This window comes from Bombus pascuorum, chromosome 7 (genome assembly GCF_905332965.1).
Source record: "Bombus pascuorum chromosome 7, iyBomPasc1.1, whole genome shotgun sequence".
NCBI lineage: Eukaryota > Metazoa > Arthropoda > Insecta > Hymenoptera > Apidae > Bombus > Bombus pascuorum.
This window is the reverse complement of record NC_083494.1, coordinates 16,823,871-16,845,408: the sequence shown is the minus strand read 5'-3', so window position 1 is coordinate 16,845,408 and position 21,538 is coordinate 16,823,871. Positions and strand designations below refer to the sequence as shown.

The following is a 21,538-nucleotide window of genomic DNA, read 5'->3' as shown; positions in this document are numbered from 1 at the left end:
TTACACGACCGATCGGGGAGGCTCGCGATGCCTGCGATTAATTCCGATTCCACGGAACCACCGTTGCAGGCCGCGTGTTCGATTTAACATATTTGATCGATACCCCGTGTGTTCGCTACGCCCGATTATTCCCCCGTATACACACACGCACCCACACACACACACACACACATAACCGATCGCGAATTATCATCCCGTTACTGCCAGCGAAATTTTCGATGTCGACGAGCTTGCATCTTGTTTTCGGAATTAAAAATCGCTGCTTCGAGCTATTTGCGTTGCTTCTGCAAAAAAAAAGGTCGATAAGTTTGCATCGCGCGGGAGTCGAGCAAAGTTAGCGGAAAGTATCGGAGTTAGAGGAAGTAGGTAGTTGATGGGTGTTTATTAGATATTCAAGTGTCAAAATCATCGATCCAATTTGATCTTAAATTAGAAATACACGTTTAACGTGACACACGTGTACAGATTTAACGTAGCGTGTAACGACTACTCTTTATCGACGAGCTTTATAGCGTCTGTTTAAAAATATTCCTAAAAAGATATTGAAAATATCTGACAGCGTAGTCAACCAATATTTGCAACAGTTATTTCGCATAGTTGGTCCAACTAGTCATAATGTAGAATATTACGATAGTTAGAAGAGTGTACGATAAGTGGAACCTACCTGCGCTGTACGAACGACGATTGGCATCGTCACACAGGCTACGGATCGTATGAAATCCTCGGGGTTGGAATTCCGTCCACAATCGATCTTATGACCATCACGAATTTCAATATTTTAGTTAACGATAATTCACTGTATCGACGCTTAAATATTTATACAAACGCTTGAATATTATTAAGTTGATGGGAAGGTAGCGTCGGTTTAGTCGATGTTGCTACTTTACTTAATTATGCGCTTAATGTCTGTTGTCTTCTACGATTCCACTCCATTGCTCTGCAAACTTTGCAATTTCGTTGAGAACAACATTTTTATAGGAATTTTGATCGAAGATCGTAATCCTTCGAAGGTGTTGCAAGAATTTTGCACAGCTTTTACGATGTTTTATCGAGAATATCGACGCGTGAGTTATCTAAAATCATGCATCTTAATATTCTTAAGGATGGAAATTACTTTCCCTCCGAATCAATATTTCTGCTCCACCAAACCTAACAGATACTTTGGCATTCGCTCAAATTTGCACGACGCGTAGATAGCTTTCATTAGTAACGAATCTCTTGAGCTACCGGATTACGAGAAAACAGCTGGGTGTTCTCAATATTGAGAAGGCTAGTTGCTCGATACACGATGTTAATCACACGCCGTACGTCAGAAGCACGCGAGGTCGTATCGACGATCGGTCGCCGGACGTCGTAGGCTTTAATCCCGCGAAATCTCGTCCTGTCTTGTAATACCGATCGACCAGACGTCCTCGCAAAAACGAGTCGGATGTAATTAAGATATTAATAACTCGTTGGAAGAGAGAAGCGTTCGCGATGATGGTCGAACGCGAGGAATCTGCATCGAACGGCCTTGGATCGAGTGGAAAAGATTTTCGTGCGAATCGAATCACCAGAGAGCTCGCGTGTCATCGAGACCGATCGAGAGCCACTCTCCGAACGACATTAATCGAATAATCGACACTCTCCCAAGAATCGCTTGCGAAAAATTAATAGATTACTTCGTGTAAGGTAGAGTTTCTGGATGTATGGATTTTGTAATTTTATTTTTTTAAAATTATGAAGAAATTGGTGTGTTTTTTAGCTAAATGGAAGGTGCAAGCGAAAAACAAAAATAGAATTCTTTTAATTCTATAACAGAATCAAATGGATATGGAAGTCTCTGGTTAAATACATAATTTTAGGCAGTCTTTCAGAGTGTTCAATTTTTCATTCAACGTTCTATCCAGACAAATTGCAAGAAATGCAGATATCGATATCCGTTCGCTCCTCCGAAACGTTACTTCAACGTTACTTTCATTAAAAAGGAAACACTGCCTGTTCTTGACGAGTTTTAAAAATCAAGTGTTCCATATCCCAGTCGCCTTAATCGAATTATCGTACCACGTAATTTAGAAATTTTAAAAGAGCACTCAAAATTCTCGATTTTCACAGAATGCAAAAGTTAATACTCTTTCGCTTCGCAAGTCAGTTTCCAATTCCCGTAAAAATATTACAGCGATATATGTATTTGTTTATTTTATTTTTTATTCGGAGCAGCAATGAAATTCACTGACAAATAGAAGAATAACGCCGGAAACCTTATTTCTCCGGAACTATAAATCTTTCAAAACCCATTCCATACGTTTTCATATCTTCGAGAACGAATTTCTTCGCACCAAGAACAGCTAAGCACGTTCGTTCGTAGATACACATAGTTGGCGCATATTTCCAGGCTTTACGTTGCCATTTTTCTTACTGGTGAAGTTTATGAAGCTATAAAGTACGCGGGGAGTCCTCGCAAGACATTACCCTTTTAATTTTACAACGTGCACATTATATGCAATTATTCACGGGCATTACACGGTTACAAGTCTCTGGCAAATCCCTTCGCGAACACGTAACATGCGTGACACATGTTTAAATTTCAGTATTTCCTTGCTAACGAGCCACGATGTACGCTCGACATTTTGTTTTAATTAGCCTAAATTGCGTCGGAGGTAAACGACACGCTTAAATTTTGTTTAACATTTCGGCTAAAATTTCATCTCTAATCGCGGTGGAACCGCACGGTAACGTTATCAACGAATTTCCGTCGAAACGCTCGTCAACTTTCGGTTTACATAGTATCATTCTGCTGCTATTAAAACATTCAACGCGAGTAATATCATTTCACTGATAGGTTCGCCATCAGAACGTTCGGTATTCTCATCATCGATTGATACCATTAATAAATTTTACAACTCACAAGATACGACTTGTTGGTATATTAATAAATCTATCGGCGTATTATTTTCTACTCGGATAATTGAATTGTTACAAACTTCTGAAATATCGAAAGAGCAAAAGTGCTGTAAGAATCATTCGTTATAATTATCGATTCAAACACGGTTAATATTTAAAAATTGGAACTAAAACCTCGTGCAATTTGGTCGACTCGTCGTTTTGTCTCGAGCGTACAAGTGGACCCTGCTATTTAAAATTACACGAGATTCGTTCCGTGCCGCTTGTATTACGAATGCTATACCGATTTCGTTCCAAGCGTATCTGGTAGCCGTTTCTTTTCTTGTATTCATCGCGCGAACGACGTTGAATCATTATCCTGTCCCGTTTAGCCAATCCGTCGATGTAAATACGAAACTTATCGCGTTTCGCCGTACGAATACGAACTATGGAAATTTAAACGAACGTATAGCGTACGCCATAGTCTTTCGACAAAACACAGAATTGAGAAAAAGGAATATTCATCGAAATTTGTATCTATTTGACGTATATGAGAATTTTGGGCTAAAGACAAATGAACTGGGCTGTCGTTTCTTGATCGTTCTACTCGTCGGATGCGAGTACACGCTTCTAACTGTTTGCGTTGAAATTCACTTTGATGATACAAAGAAGCGACACTACAAAGAGACAAAAGGAAATTCGTCTGGGGCTCGAAGGCGATATCGGGACAAACGCTCCAACATTGAGAGAAATGTATTAGTGATGAAAAGCCATCACTTTTACGTTCATCGTGATTAACGTCTAAGAAAACACGTTCCGCATTTGCGATGCAGATTCAAGAAGCATTCGTGGCCCTTAATTGTTGCAAGTTTCACGTTGCATAACCGCGTATCGTAGAAAACGGAAAATTATTGGAAGGTAGTCGAACGAGACGATCTGAATTTTACCAAAAATTCCTCAGATCTCCATTTTCTTTTTTTGTATTCCTCCGTATTTAAACTAAATATTATTATCACGAACTTTCGACAGAAAAGGCACGTATTTCTTTTCGATTATCTTTTTTGGTTATATGGTTTCCTTCGAGTATTTTTGAAATATGTTTATCTGTGTAAAAAACATTGATTGCTCGATTCTCTTGGAAAAAGTAATAGTTCCAAAATTTTTGATTATTATATTTTAGATATTAAACATATCATTGATATTGTTATAAAAAGGACCTATCGTCATCTATCGTTAACACTTTTCGATCTTGGATCGAATCACTTATTTCTCTTTCAAGTATGTTCTTCTAAATTAAATTCTATTAACCAGATGATATCGAATATGGTACTCCTATAGTCCAACACCAATGTCAAAATAAAATCACCGTAAAGAAGTATCAAAATGAGTAAAAATCCCTACGGTACTTTCCGGAGATACGTCGATAATCGAATACGAAAGTTCAGTGGAACTTGATCGGCGAGACAATCGAAAAGCTGGGCCGTTTCATGCACGAGGACGAGGGTACGGAACGGAGCGGTTTCTCGACTTGAGAAAGGTCGGAAGTCGCGGCAGATCGATGGCGCGAGGCGGTGAAAGAAACGCATCCGCGCGAAAGGGGCAGTCGCGTACAGGCGATGCGACGCGTCTTTATCGGCGGTCGCGTTTCGTCGCCGTGTGGCCGGATTGCGCGAGCGTCGAGTACACGTTCCTGGCACGCACACACCGGGGAACGCGCGTGAAAGTATCGCGGAGGAGGAACGCGGGTTCCGTCGGTTGTAACGGGAGAGAAGCTAAAGATAGAGAGAGCAAGGTGGAGAGAGAGAAAGTGCACGCTTGCGCGCGTTCGCGCGCGCAGTTCTCGCGAGCGTCGATAAAAGCGAGCGCCGCCGGGCGGAGCGGGCATTTCTCGCGCGCCTTCCAGACCGGCAACCCGGCCAACGCGACGCATCCATTCCTTCGACGTTGGATCGAGTCTTATCGAAACTGTTGCTCGGATCGCGTGCATTAGGAATCGAAGAATAAAGGGGAGGAAATACATGGTGAAAATTTGTCGCTTCGTTTGTCGGTTAAGAGGCGGCTTGTTCGAAATGGACCATTAGTTTTTGTCGTTTGTGCGAGACAAAGGCGTCGAGACACAAAGGACTGGCGCTTTCGAGCGAGATTTCAGGAAACAAACGACCTCGTATGGACCTTCTAGTGGAAACTGTTCAGCCACTGTGATCGTTGTTCCGAAGTGGAAGTGTAGAGGGAAAAAGGAAGACGAGTTGCGGACGAAATGAAGTTCAATGGAAGAGAGTAGAGTCGACCGGGACTGAATTATTGGTTTCGGGAGTTCGGCGGATCAAAGTGGTCGATGGATCGATAGATCGAACGTTATAGTGACGAAGTTTCCGCGTGCCGTCCGGTGAATCTCTTTTATTGCTCCCATAAATCGCAACTATGACCGGAATCTCTCGTTGTTGACACAGCACGTAAGGAGGGACGCTGCTCGCCAGACGATTTAGCGCTATCTGATCGGACACCGGCTAACAGGTAAGAAGTACAATAAGACGAATCCGCGGAAGGTAGATAAGAAACTGCGATCGAAATGGTAGGCCAGCTTCTTCTGGCATGTCTAGAGAGAAGATTGATGTAACACGATGATTGGTTTTCAGCGTAGAAAAGTTGAGATTTGTTTTGGAGATTGCAGTGATTGAAATTATCCTTTGACGAAAGAACCTTTATGGCGTAACTTTGTGATATTTTAGATGTGGCTGCGCAGACTGTAGCGATTGAAATTCCTACGTTCCTTGTATCCGAATAAGAAGATGTCAGACTCGGTTAGAGGTGTCGTCCCTGGTCATACAAATCGAAGGTTCATTCGGAAAATACATTTGATAAATTTGCACGTTCGATAGTCTATGCAGTTTCACCTTTCCCGATCGAGGGAATATAGAAAACGCTGCTTAGAATTCACAGAACGTAAACCTCCGAACTTGTATATAAACGGAATTCCGGACTCTCGAACCAGAAATCTATCAATTTGGGTAACGTCATTTTTGTCTTTTAACGTTCTCGTAGAATATTACGTCTTCCTCGCAGAATCACCCAAAACAAGAAAAATATGTTTCTATCACTAACGATTAATAAAAGGAGGAATTATCGTCTACGCTGAACAGCAATTCGACTCTGGTAGTTCATAGTCTGCCGGTCGATGTATCTAGAAAATGCTCTCGAGGCAATAAATTCCTTTATCCGACTCATTTAACCGAAAGCAAATATAGCGATTACGCGCTTGGTTCGGCAAAATTCCCAAATTGCCCCAACAGTAGGATCCTCGATAGATCGTTACGGATAGCAAAACGTCGGTAATCCATCCGAGGAACGAGCACGTCGATTCGACGCGCACAGTTTCTCGCGTTTGGTTTCGTAAACGCGACACGTCCGAACGGAAAAAGCATCTTATCGAGAAGGGTATACGCGTTCCGTCCATCGAGAGAGGGTGACGTCCCTCTTTGTCCAGAGGGAGGGAAGAGCAGAGCGTGCCCCCGTTACGGATCGCCCCCTCGTAACGAGCGCTTTGAATCGGACACACTGTCACATCGTGGAAACACGGCGTCTCTAAGTGGCGGTCCCGCTTCATTAAATTCTGTTATCCGTCGGAGAGCATTGTCCCGCGGCGTGGTCCCGGGGACACCTGGCAGCCCAGAGTTCAACCGACAATGGAACGGTACGCGCCACCCGCGCATTATCTCGCAATTATGCGCGTAGCCCAAGCGTGTTCGAGCGATCGTTTGGGCGTGGCGGAAGAAGAGCCACACACGAGCAATCCACTCGTTACCGGGCCATTGAAAGCCCGAAAAACGCATATGCGAGCGCGTCGTTCGCTCGCTATCCGGTGACCGGAGGGCGGATGCGATGTAAGCACCGTGCAGTTCCGCGAAAACATGCTGTTGCGCGTTACACAGACACAGAGGGTGAGAACGTGGATCGTGGACATGTTGACGTAGAAAGAAGGTTGGAAGTAACGCGACTTGGAAGATCGTTGGATGAGAAGACGAGTCATTTGCGTTGCTAATTTCTTCGATATCGTGATATTTTCATTCGAAGAGTCGTTGCTCTTTCGCGCGATCCTGTGATTTTCCGCAAAGAAAAATACGTTACCGTTATCGACGTAATTAAAATTGTCTTTGCGAAAATATACGTTCGCTCGAAGGTTAAGAGGCGATCGTAGATAATTCTCGTAGATAATAGTAGATCGTAAATAAGAATAATTAAAAAATCATTGTTTCTTGGTTAATTTGCTCGAGGGTTTACGTTCTTCCGACGATTAACGCGAGGATTTATCCCTTTGCCATTGAAATTTTCTCGCATCTGTCGCTGAAACAACCGTATTCCACCTTTGATACGCATTACCATCAACCACGACCCAATACCCTGCACAAAGTAAAACGGACCGTGAAACATGTACATTTTCTTGCGGCCAATACACTCGATCTCGACTGGCGTGTCTTTATACCCGTAGAATGCTGACCACCAAACGCATTCCGCTCTTGCGAGACCGCTGTAGAAGACATCGATCGAAATTCGACGCCAACGTCGCGGCGATCGAAGCAATAAGGCAGCTTGCAATCGACTCGAAGAGGAGGGGTGGTTCGATAGGGGTTGGAGGGATGGCTTTGATAAAAGGACACCGGGGCCAGGGCGCGGTTTACAAAGGGCGAAAGGAGGCACAGGTGTAGAGAGAGGAGCGGCACGAGGTATCTAGCGGCGCAATTACCTGCCGCCGGAATTACCCACGCGCCTGTGCATCACAATTAATTCGTAATTAAATCCTTTGGCTAGGAGGCGTGGTCCTTTTCAGCGACGTATAGAGAGAAGCGTGGTCGGTCGGTCGGCGGGCACCCACGTCCGACCGCTTCGGACCGAACGAACGACGTCGAGCGTATCGTCGGCCCGTCGGGGTGACAGCCGGAAATAAAGGGCCGGCCATGCATTAGCGTCGACGGTCAAAGGGTCGCTCGAATATCGACCGAGACGGTCGACAGCGTTAAATTGCCATTTGTCGGCCGGGGAATGCCTCTGATTAGCACGGCCAGGCTATCACCCAATATGTCGCTCCACGGTTACTAGCCTCCGCGTTGAAAATTCGCCGGATCCGCGTAATAAAAAACCAGAGTACAGCAGGATGGAGTGGAAAGCGAGGGAAGAAGAGAAGCGATTCTTATTAAAATTCATGGTTATTTAAGGTTCCTTAGGATCGGTCTGTTTTCTTTTTTGCGCTTGCTTGGTCGGATCGTAATGCCAGTAGTCTCGATTCGAATCTACGCGATACGCGTCCAAAATGGAGAATAGTACGTTTTTCGTACTCGAGTACATCATCGCGGATCGTGTACGCAAAATGATTAGTACAATTTCGATATGTCGGCGTTTGCGTCGTTCTTTACAAATCACCTTAAATTATGGATCGTATCGACAGTTTACTATCGCTTACGCTGTATTTCATTTGCTCAACAAATACAATATAAACCACCGCGCGGTAACTGCTCGTTATGTTCGATTAATCGTCGAAGTCTCGCGCTTCGTCTCGTTTCGACTTCCGTCTGCGATAGAACGCGCTTATCCGATAGATACGACGAGAAATAGTTTGCTTGCTATCTCGATAGGTAAATTCGTATTTCTACACTCGCCATCTGCTCGGTAAGCGAAAAGATCCCTCTTGCATCGAGCCTGAATGCGACCATGGAAACTCTTAGCTCTCTATTCGAATAGGACCCGTTCGACCGACTTCTGTCCGGCACAAAGGCGACGCAAATATCGAGCCTAGATTGGCAATTTCGATCAAAGCTAACTGTTCGCCGCGTTTCCTAGGGCGGGTCGCGAGCAGAGCAGAGACAGATATAATGGGGCCGAGAGGAACGTAGCGGAATAAATTTCACGGTCGACACCCGGTACAGTTTGATTTTCCTTATCGGGGATCAGCCCGCGGCACGAGACGCGTCTCTCGATCGTCCGAAAATTACTTTCGTCATCTTGATCGCGTTTCCGATCGAGTTGGCCGGACGGTACGGAAAACTCGATACGAATTACCGCCCGAGGCCGTAATATCGGCCATTCGAGCCGTCCACAACCCCCTTTGCCAACGGAATATCTCCTCGATTCCTTTCCCCTGACGCTCTCCTCTCCACGTCTATCTTCATCTATTCGTCTTCCGCTTCCTCTATCATCCAACCTTTTCCTTTATTCCTAGCCTCTATAAAGAGACCGGGTATTATTATTAAGAGTCGAGAGGAACAGCCGAAGTGGAAAACGACAGGCTACGGGCGTAGGCGTCTGAAAATTCCAGTGGACTGCGTGGCACAGGCTAATCGATGTCTGCTCTTCACGGTCCTCTCCAACGTCCGAGGCAAACGATCAAGAATGTCTCTCGCGTACTCCATTGAATTACCGTGCTCGTGCACGCGACACGTCCACTCTGCAGTGCCTCTCCTACGGAATAAAAGAGAGAAAGAGACAGCACACGGAGAACTAATTCCTCTTGCCGTGGTCTCCGATCCGTCGCGACGTTTATTTCAATCGGGGCCGGTTTTTTGCTCCGCATGAAAGTATCCTTTCGACGTTACGACCAACTTGGGCTCGTACGTACGCGTTTAATACTCGCGTGTTAACGCGAAGACAAACGTTAGTCGGTAGACGAGTCGGTTCTCGCGTCTGATTACCAGCTTGTCCTGCGGTCGAGGATCAGCAGCTGCAAGATCTATGGACGGATCGTTATACGAATGGAAACGACGGTACGTATGATAAATACGCGGACCAAGGGATAGGGAGAAATAAAGCTGTCTGTACTTTTGTACGCAGTCGCCACATCAGTCTTGCCTACGAACGAACGTATATTACTCTTGCCTGGCATCCACTCACCCCCGGTATGCGCACGCTCCTATATTGGAAACGGCTGCTTCCATCGCCTCTTCCGTTCCTCGTTCACCCCTTTATCCATCCATCTAACGTGCGATCGTTTTTCCTTGAATCGAACGACTTTCTCTGTCTCCCTCTCGCCTTTTCTCTTCCCGACTTTTACCTTGTCTTTATCGTTCCTTTCGAATCCAGGGAAATCAGCACCGAGCAAGACGAGTCGCACCGATCGTAAAGATCGTAAAGAGAGAAAAGTTACCTTAACCGAATATCGTTTGCAGTCAGTCGAGTAGAAGATTGTAGTTTGCTGCAGTCGCTACGTATATACTTATTTATATCGCGAGCACGTTCGATCGTCGTGGAACCCAGTCTTCTCGAGTTCGTGTATCTGCTAGGTCGGAAATGTGGAAATCAAAAGCCATTGGAAAATTCCCCATTGAAATTCGCGTCATGCACAATGTTCGAGTTAGGTTGGGCAAAAGAACGATCACGAAAATTGAGGAAAATATGGCTGATACGCAACGGAAAGATAGATTTCCATCCGTTAACAAATTCGACGTGGTAACGCGTTTCTTTCAATTACGATTTATATTTGGAGAAGCTCGTGTAGATGGTCGTTGCGCGGAAAACGACGCAAGAGAGGTGAGAGTAGTTAGAAGTTGTTTGTAACTGCTAATACAGGAGACAAAATGTCTTCATAGATCGATCTCGATAGATCGGGAATGCTGTCGGAAGCTGAATATGGCTCGGCTAGGCTTAGGTGTTGGAACACGTTTCCCTCTATCGCGATGTATTTGGAGATACGGGTGAAAGTTTTTTGTAAACACGAGTTTTAAGTTTTATCGAGACACTCGAACGAGGAATTCCGGAATTTAACGTGTAACGATCACGTTGAAGCGGTAAAGGTGATTCTATGAAGTTTTATTTCATTCGTTCCGTGACGTTCGATACGTCAGATAAGACACGATTTTAGTTTTAGTCGACCGTTTGAAAGCGTTGGCTGAAGTCTCGGACAAATTTAATCCGACGTAACGAATTTACAATGACATGTGTATAAGCCAGGAATTCTTCCTCCGTTTATCTACTACCGAGACCTAAAATTTATCGTTTTTCTCACGTTCCATTTCCTCGGACGTACATTTCCATTCCGAAGTATTTAACACCTTGTATCTTGAATATATTGATCGTAAAGTAACGATCTACAAAGTATACAAATTACGAGAAAAATATAAAATACAAAGGGAACGATAACAAAGTTGCGATTGCTGTGAGACAAGAATAAGTGCATGGTTAACGTAGTCGTTAAGTATCGATAACTCGTTTCAAAACGTTTGCTGTTCCTGTCGATGGAAGAGTGACAGCAGTAACAGATCGAATTTGTTATATTTGGCAGAAAGTATATTTTCAATTCCCTCGATTTTTCGTATCAAGTTCGTTCGATATACAGTTAATTCTCGTAATAATTTTCGCACGCAGAAAGATTATTTTTATTGAAACAAAGCAAATACGATAACACGTTTATTTCGTAACGTATAAAGCAATAGTAAAACAGCCAAATTTAGAATTGCTGCAATTATACATCCTACAGCGATCTTCGAGTATCCGACATCGAGATTCGCACAACGGTAAAAATGAACAATTGAAAAATATGTGGAATACGAGGGAACGGAATAAGAACAGATAATCGATATTGGTGTTTCTAGTTACTCCGTGAAATTCCGACGATTCTTGCCGAAGCTTAGCGCGTTCAACGCATTTAGAGATTGAAATACTATCCGCAACTCAATTACGCGATGTTTATAAACGCGTGTAGCGTAGAGGATCAGTCCCAAAGGAATCCACCGGCTTCTGTTACTAAACTTCCACAACTATGCCTCGTCTTTGATGTCTCTGAGAGTCTCCGCTTTGTCTTGCGTGTTTCCACCCTTTACTTTGTCTTTGGCGAAGATGCCCGCGTGTCCCAACGAGTCTCTACTTATCGCTTTAGACACACACGCGCGCGCATATCCAAGAAAATACTACAGAAACACCTACTTTCGAAAATTACATATTACTCGGGTGGCTGAAGATAATTAGATCGCAGAACAACTTCAAAGAGCGTAATGTGAAAGTACAGGCGAAGCCGCGTTGCGTTTCATTTCCACATCTGCGTTTTGCGTCGGGCGAAATCACACTGGGCCCTGTGATGGGTCCATCGCCGGTCCATTTTAAAATTGACTTGCCTGGCTTATCAACCCATTACCAGTAGCTGGTCCATCGCGCGTACAATGGACAGTCATCCAGCGACCTCGTTTTCCCTTTGCGTATCCACGAAAAGTATCCACGGCAATGTTTCTTCCAACACCCGCCACCCGTTCCCATACAATTCCACTTTCCTCTCCTCTCTTCGAGTGGAAAGAGCCGCGTATGATACTTCCAAACGACCGTGTCCATGAGCAGAACCCTTTATGACCCTTTATCCCTTCTACGAACTATGGTTAGATATTACGGCGAAATTACAGATACTCGCGGAGGATGGAGATCAAAGGGATTATCCTTGAGTTTATTATGGTTATCTTGAAGAAACTTGGAGAGCAAGTTGAGAAGACAATTTTCTTACGAGGGAAAATTGTGTAGCATATTTAGCGGAATTAAGTAGCTCGTTAAAGCCCTGTTACTCAAAGAGTAATCGTTCTCGGTATCTATCGGGTCGTTAGGAAATTTCGTAGAATTAATAGCTCGTACAGCATTTTCATTAAACAAACATCGTTTATATAACATTTTACCGATATAACGTTTTACAAAATACCCCTCGTTTCTTCTAGCGACTCTCTGCCACTTATTGGGTCGCTTCGCTGTAACTTTTCCGCAAAAGTTTCCCTTTTCCACAGCGATAAATTCTCTCGAGAAGCTTTTAAGGCTGCAGGCTTTTAGAATAGGCGTTTAATTAGTTTACATTAAAATAAAGGACTCCGGAGTAAACGATAACAAAGTTACGTTACGTTTCCCGAATAGGACCGATAAGCGTTTAATATTCTACCCGAGATGTTGCATCTTTCACTTTCTGTCAAAGCGGAGAATACGTTCGTCCTGGTCGACGAAACGAAACATCGTATTTTTCATTATCTTTGATCGCTGCATTCCTATCTATTCGAGGTCGGCACATTGTCACCAGCAAACTGCCAATGTTTATGAAAATTGATAGATAATTGGATTTATAGATAATAGAGTAGAGGTTAGATGGGAAGATCGTGTTCGTCGCTGCGCGTACTTTACACGCTGACATATAATTATCGCAGGACTACAAATTTCCATTTCGTTGGTTATCTTCTCGACGATCGATTGTTTCGTTCGGCATATACCAGCGAGCATTGCGATACTTACGGACAGCTTTGTATATATATCGCGTTTCGACATTTCCATCCGTTGTACGCCGCTCTCCAATTTCCCGAGAACTTTAACGCGCACTTTCCCGCACCGCGTCTTAACTCAACTCCTCGACATTATGATAACGAAGCGAAATTGCAGAAAGCTCTCGAAACGGGAAACTTGTCCGCGCATTAAACGGCGCTAATTCCCACGAAAATCGTTTCAGCGGTCTTACGGTATATCAGGTTGGTAGAGAAACGGAGAGGAAGAGGGCACGATCGAAAATACACTCGGGAAGGGCAGAGGAGAAGTAATATCACCGGTAGCGCCATTACCGGTGTACGGCCACACACGGCAAAAGCGGTGAGCTCTCTGCCGTAGTACACACGCGCGCTTACATAAAACGAACCCGCGAGCCTCAACACGCGCGCTCCTGGTCCGTGCTGCTCGTTAAAAAACTCTCCCGCCTTATATACATATCGGAACGGCAGAACGGTTCACAGAAAAGCTCCTACGCCGCCTTTGTAGACCCGCAGTCGCGGCTCGCGTGAAACGCTCTGTATGTACAAGCTCCGCTTCCCGCAGCGCCCGGTGCTACTGAACTCCGCTAAGGGAAACGCTCTTCGAAACTTTCTGTATTTTCATGCAAATTCTCTCCCGTTCGCCCACGTTTTTTTTCCTCTCTCTCTCTCTCTCTCTCTTTTACTCCCCCTCCTTTCCCTGCCCCTCTTCCTTTTACACGCCTCTCTTCGGTATACGCGAAACTCAACGTTGTTCCTTGTCCTTTCCACCCCTTCGCCTCGATACCATCCTCGTTTTCTCTATCCTTTTATCTTTATATTATACATACATACGTTCCTGTTATTTATAATATACAGAGTGTGTGAAACAGTCGAGGTCAATCTTTAGGAGCGTGTAAAACTCTCTTCGCTATGTGCGAGACCCAATGTCGTTCCTTTCCACCTCCTCTCGCCTCATCCCTACTTCACGATACCATTCTCGTTTCTCGTTTCTATTCCTGTTTCTCTTTTTATCACTGTATTATACATACAGTGTTGCTGACAACTTGACGTTTCCTTGTTCATACCTTCCACGATTTCATGGAAATCTGTCTCTTTGGAGAGAGGCGACCGAGTCGGTTTTATTTCGGTTTGCATCGTTGAATAATTAGTAGTCACCGTACGTATTCCGGGCCCCTTTTTCGTATGCTGCACGACCAGTTCGGAACCACGAAACCTCCGGTGCACGGAATGTATTTTCTACGATTTTCCCCGTTTTTCGATAGCCGTCGTTTAACCACGGCCGTGTTCGGACGACACGAATGTCGTCACTGGCTGCGATCTCGTGCGCTGTCCTCTGCTCGATGCTGCCTGAATGCGAATTACCGTTTAGTATACATCGGCGAGTAGCGAGCCTGGAGACCTGAGCAGCTTCCGTGATCTTGATTGGACGAGCGGATTGAATGTGTATCTTGATCGAACGAAGGGAGGAATTCAATTGTTTCGTAGAATTTAGTTTAGTTACGAGGAATTTAAGTTTATTTTTATATCCGTGCGTTAATTTCGAGGAATCGCGAGATTTTCACATCTATACAGCGAGAAGATTAACACTGGTTAATTAAATTTCGATAGTGGAGTTAATCTCGTTGGAAATTGGGAAATTTGACGATTGAAATGAAAAGGTTGATCGAATTTTCACACTGCCGAGCATACGCGTAAATCAGACACGATGGTTTGCTAAAAATTTGCTAAAAAGCGTAAACTTCTCGCTGTCTGCGCTTCGAACGTCGAAAGGAACGAACAGCGAGAATAAAATCGCTGAAAACGTAGAATCGCGGAAAGCGCAACGCTCGATAAATATTTAGTATTTACTTTGCTTATAGAGGAAAGTTGCGGAGAAAAGGGAAAAGGAGATTGAGATTTTGACGCGCAAAGGCGAATCAGCTCTCATCTTTACCTGTAAACACTTGGAAAGTCTGGCACGTCGAAGCGCGGTCGTGAATAACGCGTTTCTTTCTACGAAAGAGGATTACGGGTTTTCCTAGCTCGTAAAGATTTCGGGCCTCGACTGGTACAGCCTGTCACTTGGCCTGTTCCCTGGGAGAATCTGACGATTTAAAGGGAACGTTCTCGCTCTGGATTAGGAACGACCAGGTTACCGCCTTCGAGAATAGCGTTGTGTGTCTTCAGCCCCGAAGAAGAGAGAGGAAAAAGAATTAATCGGACAAAGTGTTTGAATAGACGAGGCTTAAATCCCTACGAGAACGAGTAAGTCCCTGTCAAAACACGATTGAAATCGTGAAAGGCTGTCACCGCAGGATTTTCGACGCGTTGATGGTTTTCTCGCCTATTTCCGCTGCCTTCTTATACTTGCAAATCGGGACACGACAGCTCCTCCACGTCCAACCTAACCGAGGTAATCGTTAAAAAGAACGAAGGACTAGAAGAACTATCGAACTCTCAACATCTTCAAAGTTGGATACATTAACATCGGGAAAGGATAATTGCTCCTTATCTTTCTCGTCAAAGCGATGGATTTGAGTTTTCACTCTGATCGTTTCGGCTAGCGTATTTGTATCTCACTGTGTATGTCGTATGCTTAGACAGATATACGTACGTATGTGTATAATTATAATTATATAAAATTTGCTGAAAAATAGCTACCTATTCGAAACGAAAATTTGATTATGTCTCAATATCGGCCTGCTCTTTCAGCGTTGTCTTATCGACGCGATAAATCTGACGTTCGAAAATACCCCGAACCACCCTGAAATGAAAAAAAATAAACGAGACATCGGCTATGTGGATGCTACAAGTTATATTTAGTATAATCGCAGGATGCGATGGTACACACGCGATAAAGTTTAAACCGGTGATCCTTGAATGATTTCAATCGACCGTGTACGCTACAAACGATACCGTGTCGAAGCCAAAACAAGCACCTACCGCGATTACGATTCCCGGCATACCTTGTCACACCCAGCCGCAAAACATGGTACTCCGGCCTCGCAAATAATTCCCTCTCGCGATAGCCATCCGAGCAAATTGTTACACGATAAAATCACCGACTAAAATAAAACTGTAAAATCAGCTAGGAGCAAATATGTAAATATGAAAGAGAAGAATCGATGAAAGTTTTCAGAATATTTGATATAATACGTACAATACGAACGTTGAAATTGTGTACGATAGGGCATAGACGTTGGAATGCTTTCGCGAGCCAGTGTAAATGTCGAGGCACTCTCTGATCGTATTAACGGATCGAATCGTGGCTAGGGAAGAGCAAAAGGAACGGAGAACGGAAAGACACGATGTGTGTTGGGAATATCGGTGGACGACGTTCGTTTTATCCTATATACCGGATCCAGCATCGGATCCAGAGGATTGTTCCGTGGACCGATCGTGTCCTGTCCGATGTCGGTACCCCGCCGTGCCTTGGTGGCTGCCACGCAAGCGATAGGTATCTCGTAACCGAGGATAAATTGGCATTATTTATATGCCCGTCACGCGCTTCATTGTCTCGTAGCTGGCTCGAGTAGCTCGTTCGCGATGCCGCAATAAAATAATAAAACCGTCCGTCTCTCTGCTTTCGTCTTCTTGCTTCGTTTCTCTTTCCTCTAAAATTCGCAGTAAAGAGCGTAAAGAGCGCGGCACGAGCAGCTTCGCCTGCAAATACGTGACTATTTTAATTTCATCAACGTACACGCGCGCATACGTATACACGTCGATCGTCGAATTTTTGTTTCGTCTGCTTGCGAAACAGACAAACTGCGATCCTCTAGGCAACGTTCGAATAGAATTCTGACAGTGGCTCGGTTCCAACGAGTCTGCCACACTGGCGGACGAGAGAATTTCATTTTCAAGTTGATACAAAGGTAACAAGGCGTCGTTAGCAGCTTTGAGCTCGTTACCGTGACGGTGTATCACAGAAGAAATTTCAGTAACGCGTATAACGTTCTTTGCACGAATTGGCTGCTGCCGGTCTGGATCCGTGAAACCACGGGGGTGGCTCTCTCGCGACGTGCTCTTTCCTTATACTCGTAATATCCTCGCGGGCCGCCGTAAATGAGAGCGCACGATTTATGGCGAGGGCTTTTTAAGTCGTACGCCCGGAACCCGCCTGTATTTCCCTCTTTTTTCTCTCCTTCTTTTTCTCCCCGAGCGAATGATAAATTAATTCTACCCCTAGCCGCGAGCGTAGCCCGGCCAAAAAGATTCCTCTCGCTCGACGAGCCCTCCTTCGAAGATTTATCGCGCGCGACCGAGCCCCTGGCGAGGAAAAATTATAATTCCGACGAGACGTCCAGCCAGGAACAAAGTGTCGCGAAACGCGCTGGAGGTGGACCAAGTTTTCGAACGTTCTTAACTCCTTCGTGTTTATGAGATCTCCCGCGACGAAAGTCGTTTATGGCAAGCTTCGCGTGACATATTTCGCGTGTTTTTTTTTTTTTTTTTTCAACAAGACGCGACCGTCTTTTTGTCAGCTTCCGCGGCTACGTTTCTCTCTCGTGGTACTAAATTATTCTAGTCGCATTAGGAAGATAATCGAGGCTGACGCGAAAGCTTAAAGCTGGTCGAGATAGTCGAAAACTGTTAGCGGAGGGTTCCACGATTCTATCGCAGAGCGAATTTCGACAGGTGCGGCTGTGTTTTATGGTCTGCGTCTAAAAGGTCCTGACTTATTTAGCCTTATGGTCCTCGTTCGTTGGAGCAGCTGGACGAGGTATTTTAAAAATTAATTGTTGGAATTTAATCTTAAAGTTAAGATTGATAATCCGTGGAAGACACAATGTTCGCGTTAAAACAATATTCGGTGATATTTATTAAACAGAACTACAGAACCTGATGTACATAAGCGAGTGATACAATTAACAACGTATGGAGATTGTTGATTGGAGATTGTTGGCCAGTTACTCTCAGACTAGACGTAGGTAGCGACCCATGATCCCTTAAATATTTTGACACCCCACTCTCTATACAGTAACGAGTATGACCCGTGTAAGTGTCCTGTTCAAACGCCTGAGTGGATGTCTGTGTAAGGGTATTGTGCCTATGCGCGTAATATCGTTGTAGTCCAACATTAATCATTTTATTCTTTTCTCTTACACGGAACAACGTTAAACTCGTCGTCTCTCGTATTCTTCTCCCAGCCTGATCTCAAGTATTTGATCTTTCCACGTCTAAAACGTTCGAAGGACGATCGATCCCATCGAGCATTCGCTTCGAACTGCCATTCCAATAATACCGCAACTTAAACAGACGAGACGTCTCGTTGAAAACGATCCATGAACTTGAGATTGCATCCAGAGATATCTCATTCGCCGATATGGATGGGTTAAGACGTATATATGTATACGTATAATCGTTGCGAGAAAACGGGAGCGTGGAAAGCAGGAAGTGGTGGAATGGGTGAAAAAGGAGGAAGAGGGAGCGAGAGGTAGCGACAGGGAGGACCCGTAGCTAACGCGGCGTAAAATCCAGCGGGCACGCGCCATTTCACTTGGCCCACGGCGGCTCCTTTTCCATCGGTGCCGAGCTGCTTCCAGCGTCCGCTACGCTTCTTCTTCCTCTTCGAGCTCTCTAACCTCTGTTCTTCGCTGTGTCCCGTCGCGTCGCCCGAGGTCATCGATTCTCCGGCAGCCGACCCGGTTGCTTTACGCTCGTCACGAGAAATTCGCCACACGATCGGCCCAGCTTTTCGCCCGAATGCTCCGTGAAAAATCGCGTTGCTCGCTTTTTATCAGCTTCCTTTGCTCCATCGACACGATGGCAATTGTGGCTGTGTCCCGGTGTTTGTTGGCGCTTTCCATTCGTTCGACTTGTTCGCGCCGATGATCGGTTCGATCGTTGCTTAGGGTTTTAGGGTACGCTGTTTGGATCTGTTTGTGGATCCGTGGTCGAGATATTTTTGGCTTTTGCAAACACGGTTTTGCGAACGGATCTTTGTGGTCGTTCGATAGAGAAATAACCGACGGTGCTGGATTTTTATATCGCGAATCAAACGAGCGACGTTAAATCGAGACAGCGCTTTTCCGACGATCGAGTATCGTTAAGTTTGTGCTTCACGTAGAATTCGTGTAAATTCGCTCAAACGTTCCGAAATAAGCGAGCACGTTTGTCTGAAGATGGGTAAAATTGGAAGAATTTCATTTTTATCTGCTCGTTACGTCTATTTTAACCGTCAGAGATTTATTTTAGCGTTACCATAAACGAACTAAATAAACGTTAATTCCTCTGAAAATATGCGATCTTTCAAGCAAAGAGATATCTTCCACGGAAATACGATATTTAATCGAATTAACTCGAACACGACCGCGAACACGGTGCAAATAATTATCATAATCATCGCAGCCCTTGGAAAACTTACGACATCCGTGCTCGTTGTTTTCTCGAATTACGGCGTCTGCGCGCGTGCCGGATATTCCATTGTTTCGCGAGGGTTCAACGAAGGTGTCTCGATAAATTTTATAAACTTGCACCTCGTCTACATCCCTCCGCCATAACACTCTTGCATTATAGCCTCTCCAACTCAGGCTCGATAACAAACTTTAAAACACCAGCTTCGGCAATTACAACAGATTATCCAACAGACCACGAACGAACCAATTAAACGGCGAATAAAGATAAAAAAACAAATATTGTACAAAAATGGAAGAAAATACAGACGCGAGGAGTTGGAAACTTCCAAGACGCGAGTAGCTGTCGATTATACCTAAAAGTGTACCGTGTGTGAAAATCGAGCCGAAGGGTTACGAAAATCGCTGGAAATAAGTACGTGCAGGGTCTCCGCCCTTTGCTAATACAACGGGGGAGCAACGAACTTCTCCGACTACGGAGCTCCGGTACACGGCTAAACGCGTCAATCGATGCTCAGTTTCGAAGCCGGTGTAACGAAATCGTTCGCACATAAGCGGTAGCGCTTGGTCTCGTTATAGAAACAATACGCGCGCGTACGATGTCGTTTGAATTTTCGAGATCGCGAGTGTCTGTATCGCGTGCTATACCCATGGCATTGTACCGGGATAAATTCGTCCCCCGTTTGTCCTCGTTCCTTTCAAATCTTCGTTCCCCTTTCCATCTCTCTCTCTCTCTTTCTCTTTGGGACGCGTTCTAAAGAGCTCGGAGCGACGGTGATTCGTTCGACCAGCTCGTGACGCGGGAATAAAACAGGGTACGCCCGTAAAATCCTTTATATGCCACCGAAATCGTTAATAGACTCGCTGCTGCTTGTAACAATGAGCGTGTAACCGGTCGAGTTCCGCGGACTTGTCACGGCCTACGCCAGTGGGCGCGATAAATTCTCCTTCTTTTCACTCTCTCTCGCTTCTTCCTCGTCCTTCTCCTCTGTCCTTTTTTCCATCGTTCTTCTTTCACTGCTTTCTTTCTCTTTAGGTTCCTCAACCCTCTCTCTTCTGTTCTACGTCGACGTTGTTCGTACCTTCGAGAGTTCTCTCGCCACACGGTTACCGGAGAGAGGAGGGTCGAGGTGTGAACGAAGAACCACAAGTGCCCTGGAAAGTGCCAGCCCTCCGCTACCCCCTGGTAACCCAATCCCCCTCCAGGACTTGGCCGGTTACGGACGAGTTTTACACGGTTACGCGTTTTCCTCCCACGTCGTTAGCGATGGACGCGAACGTGCTCTGGGTTTAGACCCCGCACGGACGTGGAATGCCACGTTCAGATTTCCTAGTGACGTTGGTTGCGTTTCGCTGCTTGGCATTGATAATGACACAATTTCAAAAATGGAAATTTACAGGAGTGGCTTTCGAAGATTTGCAAAGAGATGTTCTTTTAACGCGAGACACGCCACTGTTCGCCAGAGCCGTGCAACTTTCCACTTGCAACCAAAGATGAGACAGCGTTATCGTAAAACCGAGGCCAGGTTGATGGCGGCATAAGTAATAATCCAGTGCATTAGCCCTGTACGCGCGTAACAGAATCGAGGAATTTATTAAAAGCCGAGTCGATCGGTCTTACGTCGTTTTTGTTATTCGTCGTCACAAATGAACGAGAACTTTAATCAGCAGCCAAGTATAGATCGAAATATGGTAAATACCCGTTGCTCTTCTAGACGTAACTTCGATTACCGATTACCGATCAGTTCGAGTACGGATCAGATAAACTATTTCCCCTCTGGGAACAAACGCCTACGTTCATTCTCATTACAAACCTAATACATACAAAGAGGTAGGAGGAGCACGAGTCTAAGAGATTTAAGAGACTGTCGGTCTGTGGTAGCAGTGCACCTACCGATTACGAAATCACCAAGACCCGTTCGATGATGCATGATAAGTGTTTCTATTAGAAAACGCACGACTCTCTCGGCCGCCTTTTAAAAAGGCGTGCCACGAAAAAGGGTGGTCGAATCGCGTGGAACGAAAGATATGGAAAAGGCGTAGGTATACGATGAAGTACGACTATTTCGATCGATCAGTAACGAGGTAATTTACAAGAAT

At 44.9% G+C, this 21,538-nt stretch overlaps 1 protein-coding gene across 2 annotated transcripts in view; it reads left to right on the top strand.

The window, feature by feature from the left end:
• The window catches only part of LOC132908644 (frizzled-2-like), a 127,960-nt gene that overhangs the window by 30,693 nt on the left and 75,729 nt on the right, over nt 1-21,538 (top strand). Inside the window, exon 1 of one of the 2 annotated variants that reach the window (XM_060962827.1) lies at nt 4,731-5,376. The exons of the other annotated variant lie outside the window; for it this stretch is intronic. The gene's annotated coding sequence lies outside the window, so the exon portion shown is untranslated. Of the gene's footprint in view, nt 1-4,730; nt 5,377-21,538 lie in introns of those variants that run through there. 2 annotated transcript variants of the gene reach the window in all.